Below are 16,012 nucleotides of genomic sequence, written 5' to 3' on the forward strand. Positions count from 1 at the left end.
ATTTGCATTTGTCTCCAATGCAGCACCTAATGTTCTGTTTTGAATACACTCAGTACCCAGTATATATTTATGGAGTTGAATTAATTTCCAACAGAAGCTAAACACTCTCCTTGGAAGAAAATATTTGCTACCAGGGAAAGGATTTACCATAACTGCAAAACAGATTTGCTGCTGTTCAATTGCTCAGTCGTGTCTAACTCTTTGCAACCCCATGAACTGCAGCACACCAGGCTTCCTGTACTTCACTATCTCCTGGAGTGTTCTCAAACTCATGTCTATTGAGTCAGTGATGCCATCCAACCAGCTCCTCCTCTGTTGCCCCCTTCTCCTCCTGCCCTTGGTCTTTCCCAGCAACAGGGTCTTTTCCAACGAGACAGCTCTTCGCATCAGGTGGCCAAAGGACTGGAGCTTCAGCTTAAGCATCATTCCTTCCAGTGAATATTCAGGGTTTATTTCTTTCAGGATTGACTGGTTTAATCTCCTTTAAAAAGTTTTCAGAGGGCAACTTGGATGTCATATTGACCACTGTTATACCATCTAAAGTGAAGACTTTAATGGCTCAGATCACTCTTTACTAAGATACTATCTTGTAAGTAGGCCAGACTGCTTCAAATGATAGATTCTCAGATGGTCAGAGCTTCCAAGAAGCTTCACATCACAGAAATCTGTTTCTTATACCCTCCTTGGGAATTTATATAGGGTTCTTTAAGTTGATATCAAGATTTAAATACCATTCGATATACCTGGGAGATACATAATTCCTGTTTGAACTAACCACATCTATACAGCCTTAAAAATGTATACTTTCAAGGCTACATAGCATCGCTGAAAGCCTAACTACAATGACACCTTTCACACTAGGTGGAAAGAGATTAGGTGAATCTTGCATTTACTCTCTACATTCTTACATTTCCTCCCATCCTGGAAAACAGATGGAAGGACATAATAAGGCTTTTTAAAAGATGACACTAGGAATAAAAGGAAATGAAACAGTTGATAGTGTCATGCAAATACCAATGTTTAAACAAAAATACTTCTTGATAGTGATATTTGTAAAGGAAAAATTCAAGCAATAAAACTGAACTAAGTGGAAAGAGGTCACTGCTGAATGACCAAACCAAGCCCCAGTGCCTGGCACCTGCAAGGATAGGAGCTCCTTGGGTTGGCCTGACTCCTCCCAGAAGTTATCTTTAATTAGAGTGACACCCATCTTCTCAAGCAAAAAACTCAGCAAGGCATGTAACAATCACTCTAGCACAAGGATCGAAATTAAGGATCAATCTCAGAAGAGAAAGAAAGAAGTGCATTCTCTTTGTGTAGGAGGAATAGAAACCCAAAAATCTAGAATATGAAACCTATATTTCTGGTGAGAATTGTTAGCATAGAATGGTTGCAATATTCCAATAGAATGATAAAAAGATGGGACAGCATTTTTCATGGCATTCAGTCTCAGGGTAAGATGTAAGAGGTCTCAGAATAAGATGTAAACAGGTTTGAAGTGCTCTAAGAACTTAGGGAAATTTTATCAGTTAAGGATATAATCAAGAATAATATTCCAGATGAAGTGAAACCATGCTGATGTTCTAGAGTGGGAAGAGATGTTATCTGAAGTCAAACGAACTGTGTTTGAATCCCAGCTCTGCTCTTTTCTTCCTTTCATTCCTTCCATCTTTCCCTTATCTTTTGTTGTTGTCACTCATTTGTTTATTTATTCAACAAATATCTACTAGGAACTTAGTATGTGTCACACATTGTGCCAGAAACTGGGTGTACAGGTTTGAACAAAACAGTCATGGTATCTGCCCTGACAGGGCTCATAATTTAGTGAAGTAAGTAAGTGAAGTCGCTCAGTCGTGTCCGACTCTTTGCTACTCCATGGACTGTAGCCTATCAGGCTCCTCCATCCATGGGATTTTCCAGGCAAGAATACTGGAGTGGGTTGCCGTTTCCTTCTCCAGGAGATCTTTACCACCCAGGGATCGAACCTGCATTGTAGACAGATGCTTTACCATCTGAGCCACCAGGGAAGTCCATAGTTTAGTGAAGAAAACTATAAATATTAAATAAACATACAAAAACAAGGTAACTACTATGAAGGTAAAAAAATAAATCAGAATTTAGAGAAAACAATCAGGGGTTTAAGGGATTTGTTAAAAGATTAAAGATAACAGGTAGAAGTGCCTTGCCCAATGCCTAGAAAGCACAGGTGTTCAACAACACACAGCTGTTTTTAACTTATCTCTGCCAAATACAGACAGTTGATTCCTTCCCCTTCCTCTCCTGACAGAGAAATTGGGAAATGTTAGAGCACTGGTAGGTGCTGCTGGGTTTCAGCGTCAGTCTGTTCACTCCACAAACTAATGCACAACTTGTTATTCTATCAGTCTCTCTATAATCATAACTTTGACCAATCCACAACTTTCTTCCAGGAATATCTGAATTTCATCTCTTGTTTAGTATCCTTGAGATAATTTATAAATGTTTCCTTTTGGTTGCATGGGATAATTAACCCCCTCTAACCTTAAATCAAACTATTCTCAAGAAACAACCCACATCAAGAACTGAGATGAATGCATCTTATGTGGAAGACTTGACAGAAAAACCCAACTAAGGACTTCCCTTCAGGTTGTAAGTACACGATTGCACAGCATATCTCACTGCAGGAAGACTTGCTGAAAACTTAAAAGTTCTCGTTTTAGACCATGATATTCCTTTATCTTGTTCTTAGTGAGCAAACACTCAACATGCCTTAAAATCTGACAAATTTCACTTCAGGTTTAGTAAACTGCTGAGTCAATAAAGATTATAATTTCTTTTGAATGATCATCACTTCACAATAGTAAAACTAATTCCAACAGTTCCTCAGTTTCTTTAACTGTATAAAATAAATAAGAGTGCTCTTAGTTCATATAAGAAACCCCTGGTGATGGACAGGAAGGCCTGGCGTGCTGCGATTCATGGGGTCGCAAAAAGTCGGACACGACTGAGCGACTGAACTGAACTGAAGGATTCTTCAGTCCTTAATCAAAAAGGTGACCTTGCATACAGCCTAAGAAACACATGTCAGGTATTATTTTACAGCTTGGCAAGCAGCATACATACTAATTGAAAAGAAACTATCTCTAATTGAAAGAAAGGATGGAGGGAAAGAAAGGAAAAGAGGAAAGGGACGTAGAAGGAGAAAGGAAAGGAAGATGCATCACACTAAAAGTCACTGTACAGAAGTGTGATTTCAAAGAGTTTGCCAATGTCCAAAACTAAAGACATTATATATACCATAATTGAAACCTACTTCATGTGATTCTTTGTCCTAAAAGACATAGGGATGCTACTTGGCCATGGTTACCATGAGACCTTTCTAAAGGTTTCCCATGTAAAATACAAAGTGTGATACATAAATGATTATTTTCATATATATCTATAGTAATCTTTACCGAGATAAAGCAAAACTGTTCTCATTGTTTCCCTGTCCTCCCGCCACCCACCCAGAGAGGTAGCTATTTCCTAAAATTCCTACTATTGTCCTTTGAATGCACTGAGAAATCAATAAAACTGAAATAATTGGGGGGGGGGCCTACAGAAACCCTTTTAAATTACTATTGTCAGATCCAAACAAATATTTCCACATCTTGAAAAATCAGTCCTCAAATCCATTTTATGATTTTATAAAAATCTCCTATTTCAGTCATTTCCTATTTCACTAATTTCTCTCCTCTTGTCTCTTCTCAATTACTGCAGTAAAATTGGAGGGAAGGGTATTTCTTCCATTTGTTCAACTATATCTTCTCCTCAGAAAGGTCCAAACCCTCAAAGTTTTTTGAAACTCAGCTCTCTAGTTTATACTCACATTTTCCATGCTTTTTTCTCAGCCTTCCACCAGATATTGCCTTGCAGCTACCTATTCTGTGACTGCAAGTCCAAGAAAAAATGCTCTGTAACTAGTCACAAAATCAGCAGTAGCTTCCACACACAGCCACTACGAGGGACAAAGCCCAGACAAAGCCACTCCTAAAGTTGTCAACCATTCAATGAGTGTGCACTTGATACTTGCTATATCAGATATCAAATTATGTGCAACAATCTCAACTTAACCCATTCTAATTGATGATGCCATATATATGTAATTGGAAGAAAAATTACATTCACAAGAGCACAACATCTGTATTTCTTCTGTACTATGGTCAGTGAAACTCAGAACACAAATGGTAATAATTGAAACCAAGTCATAGGCTTGTTACCAGCTGCCATAGCTTTAAGAAAAAAATAATCTACAGTCTGCCTAATGTAGGCAGTTATAGGGGTACAGACTTGGAGTCCATTGATGCTAATGCTTAATTATCTACTATAGGTGCATCAAAAAGGTAAAAATAATAAGTGTCCGACATACTGTTTTGTTGTATTTGTGCTTTCCAAAGGCATAAAAGAGCCCAAAGGAGAAATAAAAATAGAAAATCTTCATTTATTAATGAATTCATTCACTTAAGCTTATATAAAACTGTGTGAGTTGAAAAGAAAGAGAAAGAACTAACTCCAGTAAGTTTGTATTCAAAAAAAACTCCACCCACATAAACTCTCCATAACAAATCAATTTTTAAATCCTTAGGTTAGTGATCAACTTTTTTCCTCTTGAAAGTACTTGCTAAGCAAATAATAATACAAACAAGAATTTTATCATGTGGATAGACTTTTTGACTGATTAAACATTAAGAATAAGTCTTCTTTGCCAGTTATTGATGGGAGATAATGCTTAGGAAATTAACCTTTTTACATAATAATTGCCTTGCACCTTTGAAAAACTCCAGTAAGAAATATGAAGAGAGCGAGGCAGAGAACAGGGCAAAAGGAAAAGAGAGATGAAGGAAGGGAGAAAGAGAATGCAGAAAATGTTTTTATCTTTACTGGAAATATTTCACTCACATTTTAATCTTTCGCATTAGCAAAAATTTGGTGAAATGACAAGCATTTATACCCATACTCCATGATAACATAAAATATGTATTTCAGATAAAACTATGTGCTGAATATTATATACAGAGACAAACGTAGAACAAAATGCACTAGATTTTGTTGATTATTTAAACTTTACAAACTGAGTAGTTGCTAAAATATTTCTAAATGCTTGAGTAAATCGGTGGTTTTATTTTTTCCTGAATTATAAACATGACAATATTTCCCATCTTAAAGATTACTGTATTACAGAATAATAGCTAGTACTAATCTGTGCATAATTAGTACCATTTATGGACACTCCCTTGCTTCCCTGTATTTGAGACCACCACTCAATTCGAATTATGGCTTTATTTCCCCTTCTCCATATGTACTTAATTCCTTTAAATATTAACAAAGTGTATGCAAGAATACTGGAAGATGATAAAGCCTGTCTTCCTGGTTATAAACAAGTTCAGAAAGCAGCTTTTGGGGGGAATATTCAAATTTATTAGCTGGTCTTAGCAAACTGCCCTCAAGCCCCAGATTGTTTCCAATCTCAAGTTAAGAAGAATTTTTCTCCAATGGGCACTGAATCACTTTAATGTTGACTCTTGTGCAGCTCTACTCCACCTTCAAATGTAGCCAGTAAATTCAGCTTTACTACAGTTCTATAAAAATGTGAAAGAACCATAATAGCATCTAAAAAAGGGCTGTTGGCACTATATTAGTTTAGAGAAAACTCTAAACTGAATACTAATGCAAAATTTAATGATAGTTTGCCTAGTTGCCAAAAGAGTTACAATAATTATTTTGCCATAATGTAAAATTATCTTGAAGGCATCTGAGAATATTACTGTGTAAGAAACAGAAAAAGTCCCCGAAGTGTCATTGTTCTCATGAGGTTTTTCAATGTAAATAAATCATCGACATATTATCTTCACTGAAACACTGTCCTCTGATTAGAGGATTGCCTTAATGAGTGCAGAAACATTAGAGAGAGATCACTCTGCTTCTTTAGTAAGTCAGCTTCCTTGACTGACATCCAGTATGGATCCCAAATTCCACTTTACAGCAAATATCATGATTGTGAGGTTCCAATAAAACATTCACACAGAATCAATACAATTTTACTTCCCTTTTCCCTTATTATGACAACCAAGTTTTTAGAGTTGAAAAGGAAACCAAGATCAAATTTAGATACGTTGTTTGAAATTAGCAAAGATGAAACACTTCAGTGCCAGACAAAAGCCCTGATTTTAAGAGTAGGTTTTTGCCTTCCCTGAAATGCCTAGCTCAGACAGTGTATTTTTATGACTGCAGATATTGGCATGTTTCACATTTAAGATTATGACACACCAACTTATTTCGAAATTTTTAAAATCCTCCACTGCACATGTTTCAAGTGCTTCATGACTATCACTGATAATTGAGCAATTAACTCAAAATTACCAAATGTGCTGTGATGGCACAATATGTAGTAAGTAACATGAAAAAATAAAGAGCAGAGGAACTTAGTACAGTGAAAAAAATTAATAAAGGGTAAAATAGGCCATAATAATAATAATAATAGTACTGAGTAAGTTTTAATGGTCCCAGGTCTTAGTAGTTTAATGGTGCCAGTAAAATGGTTTAATGAAATAAGTCCAGAGTATTACAAATTTTTAGAGCAGTTTATTCTGGTGCTACAAAAAGGAAGTTTCTTTCTAAGTGGTCTTGTGTTATAAATACATAGGGATTCGTCCAAAAAGTAAGTGTGGGAGTTTCATTAGACAAAAAGGACAAAACAATTAGGTTAAAAATCCTGACAGGCAGATTGTTAAGAAACACAAACTTGCAAAAAAATAGATGCAGTTTTCCTTTAAGATAGACAAACTAAAACTCTAGGGCTAAAGATGATTCAAGAAGTCATCAAGCTATTGTGAACATGTTTGCAAATCAAAAATTAAGATACACGGCTTGACATCAAAAGGAAGGATGAAATTCAGCTATACTAGAAAAATCAGAATGCCTCTTCACTGTTCATCTCATCAAGGTCTCTAAAAGTGGACTTTTCTGGCTAAAACCATAGTATGACCATGAAGAGTAGTTCTTTAGTACTTAAATATAGCCAGTGAAGCAAATTCCATAAACCTAAATCCTACCTTATTTCGGTGGCAGGCCATCTTAAAAGTTTGCAAGAAAAACCAACAATTTAGAAAGTCAGAGAGTGAAAAGAGATTCAAAGTACAGCAAATAAAAGGACACTATTTAAAAACCTTTTTTTCTCACAATTCCATCAATATTGCTAAAAAAACACCACTAGGAGATTAAAAATAGGCCAGGCTGTCCTTTCAGGTATAAATTAGAAACAGAAAGTGGAGAGAATAGAAAGAACAAGTATCTAAGCGCAACAGTATATAAAACTTAAAAGCTTAAAATGTAATGGATATACACATTCAAATTAGCAAACTGCTTTCAATTAAAGTAGATTTCTGGCCACAGTTCACAAATGTATAGTAGCTGTATGTATTAATGTAGATACTCCAAATGTCAGTATATCTCTAATTAACATGAGCACACAACTGTAAAACTGAGAAGGCACAATTTTAAATTCCTTACATTCCTGGCATTAATGCTTTCATGGGGCAGCTCCCGTTGTCATGGAAAATGGCATTCAAGCCCTATTTGTGGATTTTCACAGCTCATCTTTTTTATTTACCTGCTCTATGTCAAGATTAGCCTGGAATAATATTTTTAAAGATAATGCACTTAGACCTACTTGTCCTTAAAATCACAGATGTTCTCACTGAAGGAGCTTTGGTCTGGGCTATGCTGTTTGAAACAAATTTCTCTCCATTTTAGAATACCACAAAGAGATGATTTCATGATTCTTTTTGTTTGTTTCCTAAAAACCTATGCATTTCAAAAAAATTCAGCTGAAACATAGCATGTGGAGTTTGGAAATAAGGGGATAGGAAAATGCCAGGGAGGAGCAAATGATCCAGGAACATGAGGAAATAAGTGACAGAAGGCTCTCCACAATCAGGGAGGACAATCTCCTCCCTGACTTACTCTGCGTAAACTTTTCAAAAATATTTGTACAGCAACCAAGTAGAGACTGAGGTAGTGATAAAACAAGAGAAAGAGACCTACAATACTCTCTGAAAGAGGATAGATTGGTGTTATGGAAAAAGCACTAAATTTATACTAAATCCCTCAGTTTGAGTCCTGCTACTTTTCAAAAATAAGGATAATTCCTACTCACCCCAGAGTTTTATGAAATTTAGCCAATTAAATGTCTGTGAAAGCAAGTGTTATACCAAATTAAGGTATTGTTGTTATTATTAACTGAAGCATGGAGCTAAGCAATAATCACTTTTTATACTAGACAATAAAATAATTTTGGATCTTGCTATCAGAGACCACAAACGGAGACAAATTTTATAAAAAGGGAATTTGCTAGCAAATTTCTAAAAAGACTTGGGAATCTGAAAAAGCAGGTCTATCTCTGTTTTGTTGTTGTTGATGTTCTTCACCAATCACTAACATGCAAAACAAGGTCTTCTTATACAATGCCTACTTTGGGGAAAGGAAAAAGGTGGTTTTACTTTTAAAAAAGAAAAAAAAAAACTAGAATAAAATGCTTTCAGCTTCTGAAAAGATAACAATTTTCCTTCACAGTGTTTTCCTACTCTAACCTAGGTAGTAGATATATGTAGGTAAGATTCTAATCAGTTCTCACACACCTTTGGTGTGGTCTATTCATTATGTATGTGCAAAACAATATCCCACCTTTCTTATCTCACAGACCAGCTTCTGCACACCTTACTAAGAAACCTTCCCATGGCCATGAGGTATAACTTTCTGCCTTAGATCATGTAGCAAATAAGCAGTTCCAAAATATGGAAATTAAAGTTCCTAAAAGAAGCCACTGTCACTGACCCCATTTGCTTGTTTTTAGGGTAAGCTAAATAAATGTTTAGCTGCCTCAACATTCAGTGTAAGTGGTAGACACTTTCTGCAATAATTAAAAGGAAATACAAACATTCTGGATGCCATGTTAATTTTATTTGATTTATCTTAGTCATGGTATCCTGCTACATTTCTTTAATAAGAAGCTTCCACAGTCTGAAGGGAGATGGCCCGTATCAAAGAGACCACTTGAGACCACTGACCAAAGAAACGACAGACTCCATAGCCTAAACTATTCTTTAGAAATTCTCAAGTCTGGAAAATAATTACGTTAGGCATATGTGATTACTATGACTTTTACTTAAGTTATTAGACAAAATCTGACCAATCTGACTAGAAGCCTTTTGAGTTTTTTTAAGTCGAACTCCAGAAATAACCATATGAAAACTATACCCACAGTGCCCCTTCCATTTCAGCCTCTCTCCTTTGTTCTTATCTAGTCACTAAGTCTTCTCGTCTCTTTTGCAACCTGTGAACCGTAGCCCACCAGGATTCTCTGTCCATAGGACTTCCCAGGCAAGAATACTGGAGTGGGTTGCCATTTCCTTATCCAGGTGATCTTCCCCATCCAGGGATCAAACCCAATTCTCCTGCGTTGGCAGGTGAATTCTTTACCACTGAACCACCAGGAAAGCCCTCTCTGTTTGTTAGGTCACAAGAAAAAAATCTCAGCTAATTGGATCACCTCTGTTCAAAGCTAGCCTATGTATATCTGGTTGGGGGATTGTAGGAGAGGAGAAGTGAAAAATTCAGGAAATATAGCCTTGAGGTGATGAGAAATGTAAACTATATTTTAATTAAGGCCATCACGGTTGAAATCCTGGTAATTATCTTATGTTTGCAGCTTTAAAAAATTAATAATCCTAAAAACTTACCACAAGAAATGACTGAATGATATGAGAAAAGGGAGAAAGGAGGTAGAAGAAAGGATAAAACAATGACAGGATTTGTCAAATTTATTTTGACGAAGTTCAAAATTATTTCCCTCCACTCAGATTTCTAATAGGATAAGCTCAGCTCCTTGGAATCACCCTTTTTCTCAAGAGCCCTTCAAAGATACTTTACATTTCCCCATCTTCTTTGCCTCCTAATCCTCACTATGATACCTTGCAGAAATTGAAAGCTTATATTTAATCCAAATGAACTATGGAGTTTAATATTTTGTGTTTTACATGAGAATTAAGTCTACAAATAATAAAATGTGAATTTATAGTCTCATAAAACAGCATCTTATTTATTTTTAGAGCATTAACAATATACAACATTTATTAAACTATACTAAATATTCACACCTAGTTTTTAAGATGGTTCAAAATACCTGCCCCAAATCAATGCTGCTACTGGAAGAAAGACAAAACTGATTTCAAAGGAATTTTCACTGCTCTCCACCTTAAATACTGAATCACTTAAACTCTAATTTACAATATTACTTTTTTCCAAATACTTTCCTGGAAGTGTACTGCCTAAAGCTCCTTTATAGGAGTACAGAGAAGTTTCCTCTGTCTTTGTTGTTTTCAAATGTAAAAAACACCTTAGATACCAATGGTTTGCAACAGTGTACACATATAAATCCCAGGAGGAGAAAATGGCACCCCACTCTAGTATGCTTGCTATAAAATCCCAAGAACAGAGGAACCTGGTGGGCTACAGTCCATGGGGTCGCAAAAAGTCAGACATGACTGAAGCAACTGAGCACACACTCACACACACACATAAATACATCTTAAACTCAAATTACTTAAATATGATCTAATATACATATGGACATTTTTAATATCTGCCACACACTCTAAACTACTTTTATATCAATAGATATATAACAATATAAAGTATTTTCATTGTCCAAAGTTCATTCAAATTTTTTTTCTTGAAATTGACCTTTTTTCCTGAGAAAAAGTATCTTTGGTCTTCAAAATACTATTTCAAATATAATAGCGTTTTGACGATGGTGAAGAAGGTAGGAGGAATACTTCGATTCTGATATACATTTTACATTCACTAAATGAGTCTTTGGTTCCTTAGTACATAATCTCCTCATGCACTGACAGCACTTTGAATTCTGTATCATCTCACACCTTTTCAATGAGCGCAGGCTCATAGCACTTTTCAAGTCCAGACAACCAGAAGTTATCAGGGTAAATTATTCATGTGTATATAGACTAGCCCCTTTAATTTAATCCATTCCTACAATTGAGCCCCATCTTCAAATAGTAAGATACTTATTGTTTCCGTCTATTTTAATTGGCCCTGCCATTGTGTTATTTCACTGAAAATCACAACAAATTGAGGATTTTTTTTTGCCAGCTGATATTCTTCTATACTCCTTTTAAGAAAACACTTTTTAAAAAACTAATAATACTTTTAAAACACTGTAACTGTCTAATTACACAGAGAAGAGTAATAAGAATAATAAATGAACCAATACTTACAAATACGCACAAAAAAATCAGCCCCAGCACCCAGAAATCACTTGTAAATTGCTTCTGAATTCATGAAAGTGACCTGCAAGTTTAGAAAGAAAAGGAAATGAAAAAGGATTAGTAAATTGTATTTACATGCTTTATTAAAGAATACATTCTGGCTACAAATTATACTATTTTTAACTCGGGCAGTTGTCTACTGTAACAATTTTTTCCAAGATAATACCAAAAAAAACAATTATTTCATTGTTCATCACAGAAGAATACAACATCTCCATTATGGCTTTTAAAATATTGTCAGTAATAAAGTAGGTGTTTAAAAACATGAATAAGTAAAAACAAAAGCAAGAAAAAATTTAAGGCAATAAAGGCTTACAAGTTACATTTGAAAAACATGATTAATTTATATTTGCAAGTGAAAATGAATTAGCTTCACAGAAGATAACTTGGATATGTCCAACAGAACATAACTTGTAGGTAGAATAAATAAGAAAAGATGCAGTTTTAGTTCTACCTACGATATGGAATCCATTTAGATGCTTAGGCTATATACAAGGCATTCTGTATGAGCCACAATTCAATACAAAATTCTCTTCCTTGCACACACTTTAGTTCTCACTGAAGAGGTAACAGATGCAACTCAAACACACAGAGCTAGCCTTGTAAAAAGTTTTAACTAGCACAATGACTCACTTTATGCCTCTAAATATCTATGGTTTCCTCTCTCCAGAACCCCCATGCATTAGAAGGTAGTTTGGTAGTTTATTTTTATTGTTTGGTCTAAATACAGCACATTTTTGGTTCCATGAAAACAAAGAAACTTTGTTGCAAAAGCTGTATTCTTTCCAAAATGTGAGGATGGCTATGAGTGGTGTTCAACTGAAAATAATAATGGAACTTGGGTTCCTAATTTAGGTCAGAAACTTTCCTAGACTCTGGGAATTGGTTTGATTCAATCCACGTATTTTAAATTCAGCCAGTAAACATCTAGGTTAGTTAGCTAACCTAGATTTAAATCTAGTTAGCTAACTAGATTTGAATAAAATTCATTTAGAAAAAAGGGTAAAGAAAAAAATGGACCTCATTCAACATCATTTATAGGAACTACTACTTCCAACACTGCATTTATAGCACAAATGGCCATAATAGATTATTGTTGTTGTTGCTGTTCTTCAGTCACTCAGGCATGTCTGACTCTTTGCGATCCCATGGACTGCAGCATGCCAGGCTTCCCTGTCCTTCACCATCTCCCTGAGTTTGCTCAAACTCATGTCCACTGAGTCGATGATGGCATCCAACCATCTCATGCTCTGTTGCCCCATTCTCCTCCCACCCTGGATCATGATAGGTTAGGTACTGGGATCCGGAATTAAGTTGAGATATGAAATAAACAAACAATTCAGCCCTTCCCCAGCTCCTATAACATGGTTTTGCCTAAGTGACCCATATTATTTATTCAATTTTCTAGTCAGGATTGATAAGTAATAAAGTCCTGGGCATTTAGTTAGCTTTAACATCAATGAGTAAGACATCCATTAAGTATCCTCAACCAGACCTCCTCCTCTGGTAGGAAGTGATGACTCAGGCTTCCCCAATCCAGTTTCACCAGTTTCCAACAACTCATTATTTCTATGAACACAAGAAGTACAGGAGAGTCTGCCCAGAGGAAGGTAGCTCTGTCAATTATTTTTGGTATTACACCCTTTCCCCCTCATGGCTTTGTGATGTTTCAGGATTCAGGAGAACAGTTTTAGGTGGGACACCACCTAAGCCCACATAGGGACAACCCTATGTGGACACTCTGTGTACTAGTCAAAACCAGCAAATAATGCTGGTTCTGATATAAGCTATTCTCACATTTTATCCAACTCTGAATTATAAATTGTAACTATTAAGTTATCCAAAAAATAAATCTCCAGCACAATGCTATATATCTAAAAGCCTAAACTTTGCAAGAACCCAAAAGGGTTCTTAAGCACTCACATATTATTAAAATGATCTCACCTGTGTTTCCAGCAACTATCCTAAAAAAGCATAAATTGGAATTATGCAACATACACAATACATCCCATTTCTTCATTTATATTGAAATAATGAAGGACAAAATAAATCAGTTCGGTATCAGTTCAATCACTCACTCATGCCCGACTCTTTGCAACCCCATGAACTGCAGCACACCAGGCCTCCCGGTCCATCACCAACTCCCGGAGTTTACCCAAACTCATGTCCATTGAGTCGGTGATGCCATCTAACCATCTCATCCTCTGTTGTCCCCTTCTCCTCCTGCCCCCAATCTTTCCCAACATCAGGGTCTTTTCAAAAGAGTCAGCTCTTTGCATCAGGTGGCCAAAATACTGGAGCTTCAGCTTCAACATCAGTACTCCCAATGAATATTCAGGACTGATTTCCTTTAGGATGGACTGGTTGGATCTCCTTGCAGTCCAAGGGACTCTCAAAAGTCTTCTCCAACACCACAATTCAAAAGCATCAATTCTTCAGCACTCAGCTTTCTTTATAGTCCAACTCTCACATCCATACATGACTACTGGAAAAACCAAAGCCTTGACTAGACAGGATTTGTTGACAAAGTAATGTCTCTGCTTTTTAATATGCTGTCTAGGTTGGTCATAACTTTCCTTCCAAGGAGTAAGCGTCTTTTAATTTCATGGCTGCAATCACCATCTGCAGTGATTTTGGAGCCCCAAAAAATAAAGTTAGCCACTGTTTCCACTGTTTCCCCATCTATTTGCCATGAAATGATGGGACCAGATGCCGTGATCTTAGTTTTCTGAATGTTGAGCTTTAAGACAACTTTCTCACTCTCCTCTTTCACTTTCATCAAGAGGCTCTTTAGTTCTTCTTCACTTTCTGCCATAAGGGTGGTGTCATCTGCATATCTGAGGTGATTGATATTTCTCCCAGCAATCTTGATTCCAGCTTGTGCTTCTTCCAGCCCAGCATTTCTCAAAATAAAATGCATCCATAAAATATTGTGACTGACATGTCTCGCTTTTCAAATCATTGGACTCTTCAGTAGTTAAGATTACTAACTCTGGAAGTATTTTAAATTTAGAGTAATTCAGAGTGCGGAGATTTGGGACAAATAGCATTTTAACATGGGCTTCCTGGTAGCTCAATGGTAACAATCTGCCTGCCAGTGCATGAGATGTAGGTTGAATCCCTGGAGTTGGGAAGGCCCCTTGGAGAAGGAAATGGCAACCCACTCTAGCATTCTTGCCTGGGAAATTCCATGGACAGAGGAGCCAGGCAGGTCACAGTCCATGGGGTCATGAAAGAGTCGGATACAACTCAGTGAATAAACAACAACAAACAATACTTTAACATAAGTCAATATGAAATCAATAAATCTCATTTGTCATATCAGTCTAGTCTTGCTGTATATTTTAAAAGCAACTCTGAATTTCATTATCAACTGATTTATACCATGGATGAATTTTGTAGCAAACAAGTTAAAAAGTATAAACTTCAAAAATTACCAAGTTCATTATTATAAAAATAAATACTAAGTGAAGTAAGTCAGATAAAGACAAATACCAAATGAGATCATTCATGTGTGAAATCTAATTTTTAAAAATATAAAATGAACTTATTTACAAAACAGAAACAGACTTACAGATTTGAGAACAAATTTAGGGTTACCAAAGGGGATTCCTAGGGGGAAGGGATAACTCAGGAGCTTGGATTGAACAAACATTTACACTACTATGTGTAAGACAGATAACCAACAAGGACCTCCTGTATAGTGCAGGAAATTCTGCTCAATATCCTGTGACAACCTATATGAGAAAAGAATCTATGGAAGAATGATTAAACATACATACATAACTGAATCACTTTGCTGCGCAACTGAAACTAACACAACATTGAAAATTAACCAAAAAAAAAGAAAGAAAATTAACTATATTCCAATAAAATTTAAACATAGATTTTAAAGCATACTTCCTTCTGTAGAGAATTTAGAAATAAGCAACATTTTATGATGAGCAAAGGATTAAGAATTAACTCACAAGAATTAGTACATAATTTGAAGTAAGCTACTTATTTAAGAACTATTAATAGACTAGCTTAAGCTGAAAAAACATTTCCAGAGTTTTTTTCCAGCGGCCACTTTGGTCCTGAAGAACAGCAAAAAAGTAAGAAGATAGAGATGGAAATACCATCTGTTCTGGAAAATCACAATCTTTTAGTAAAATGAATCTTCAGAACACCCAATCACCATGGATTATTTCATTCCTCTACTAGTTCATTCATGCATTCAGCAAATATTGATCATGGATAAAGATTGCACTGGACAATATAAACATAAATTTTGTAAATAAACAAAATTACACTGTCAACTAAAACTAATACAATGCTATATGTCAATTATATCTCAATTTACAAATAAATATACTGCAAATAAATTGAAGAAAACAATAGAATGGGAAACACTACAGATCTCTTCAAGAAATTAGAGATACAAAGGGAATATTTCATGCAAAGATGGGCACAATTAAGGACAAAAATGGTATGGACCTAACAGAAGCAGAAGAGATTAAGAAGATATGGCAAGAACACACAGAAGAACTATACAAAAAAGATCTTCATGACCCAGATAACCACAATGCTGTGATTACTCACCTAGAGCCAGACATCCTGGAATGCAAAGTCAAGTGGGCCTCAGGAAGCATCACAATGAACAAAGCTAGAGG

The 16,012-nt window shown here is 35.8% G+C and overlaps 1 protein-coding gene across 8 annotated transcripts in view; it reads right to left on the reverse strand.

Moving 5' to 3' along the window:
- Positions 1-16,012, reverse strand: part of SOX6 (SRY-box transcription factor 6) — a 765,792-nt gene that overhangs the window by 526,373 nt on the left and 223,407 nt on the right. For all 8 annotated transcript variants that reach the window (XM_070473416.1, XM_020904495.2, XM_020904527.2 and 5 more), the window contains one exon: positions 11,310-11,382. The gene's annotated coding sequence lies outside the window, so the exon portion shown is untranslated. The remainder of the gene's footprint in view (positions 1-11,309; positions 11,383-16,012) is intronic.

This window comes from Odocoileus virginianus, chromosome 10 (assembly GCF_023699985.2).
Source record: "Odocoileus virginianus isolate 20LAN1187 ecotype Illinois chromosome 10, Ovbor_1.2, whole genome shotgun sequence".
Classification (NCBI taxonomy): domain Eukaryota; kingdom Metazoa; phylum Chordata; class Mammalia; order Artiodactyla; family Cervidae; genus Odocoileus; species Odocoileus virginianus.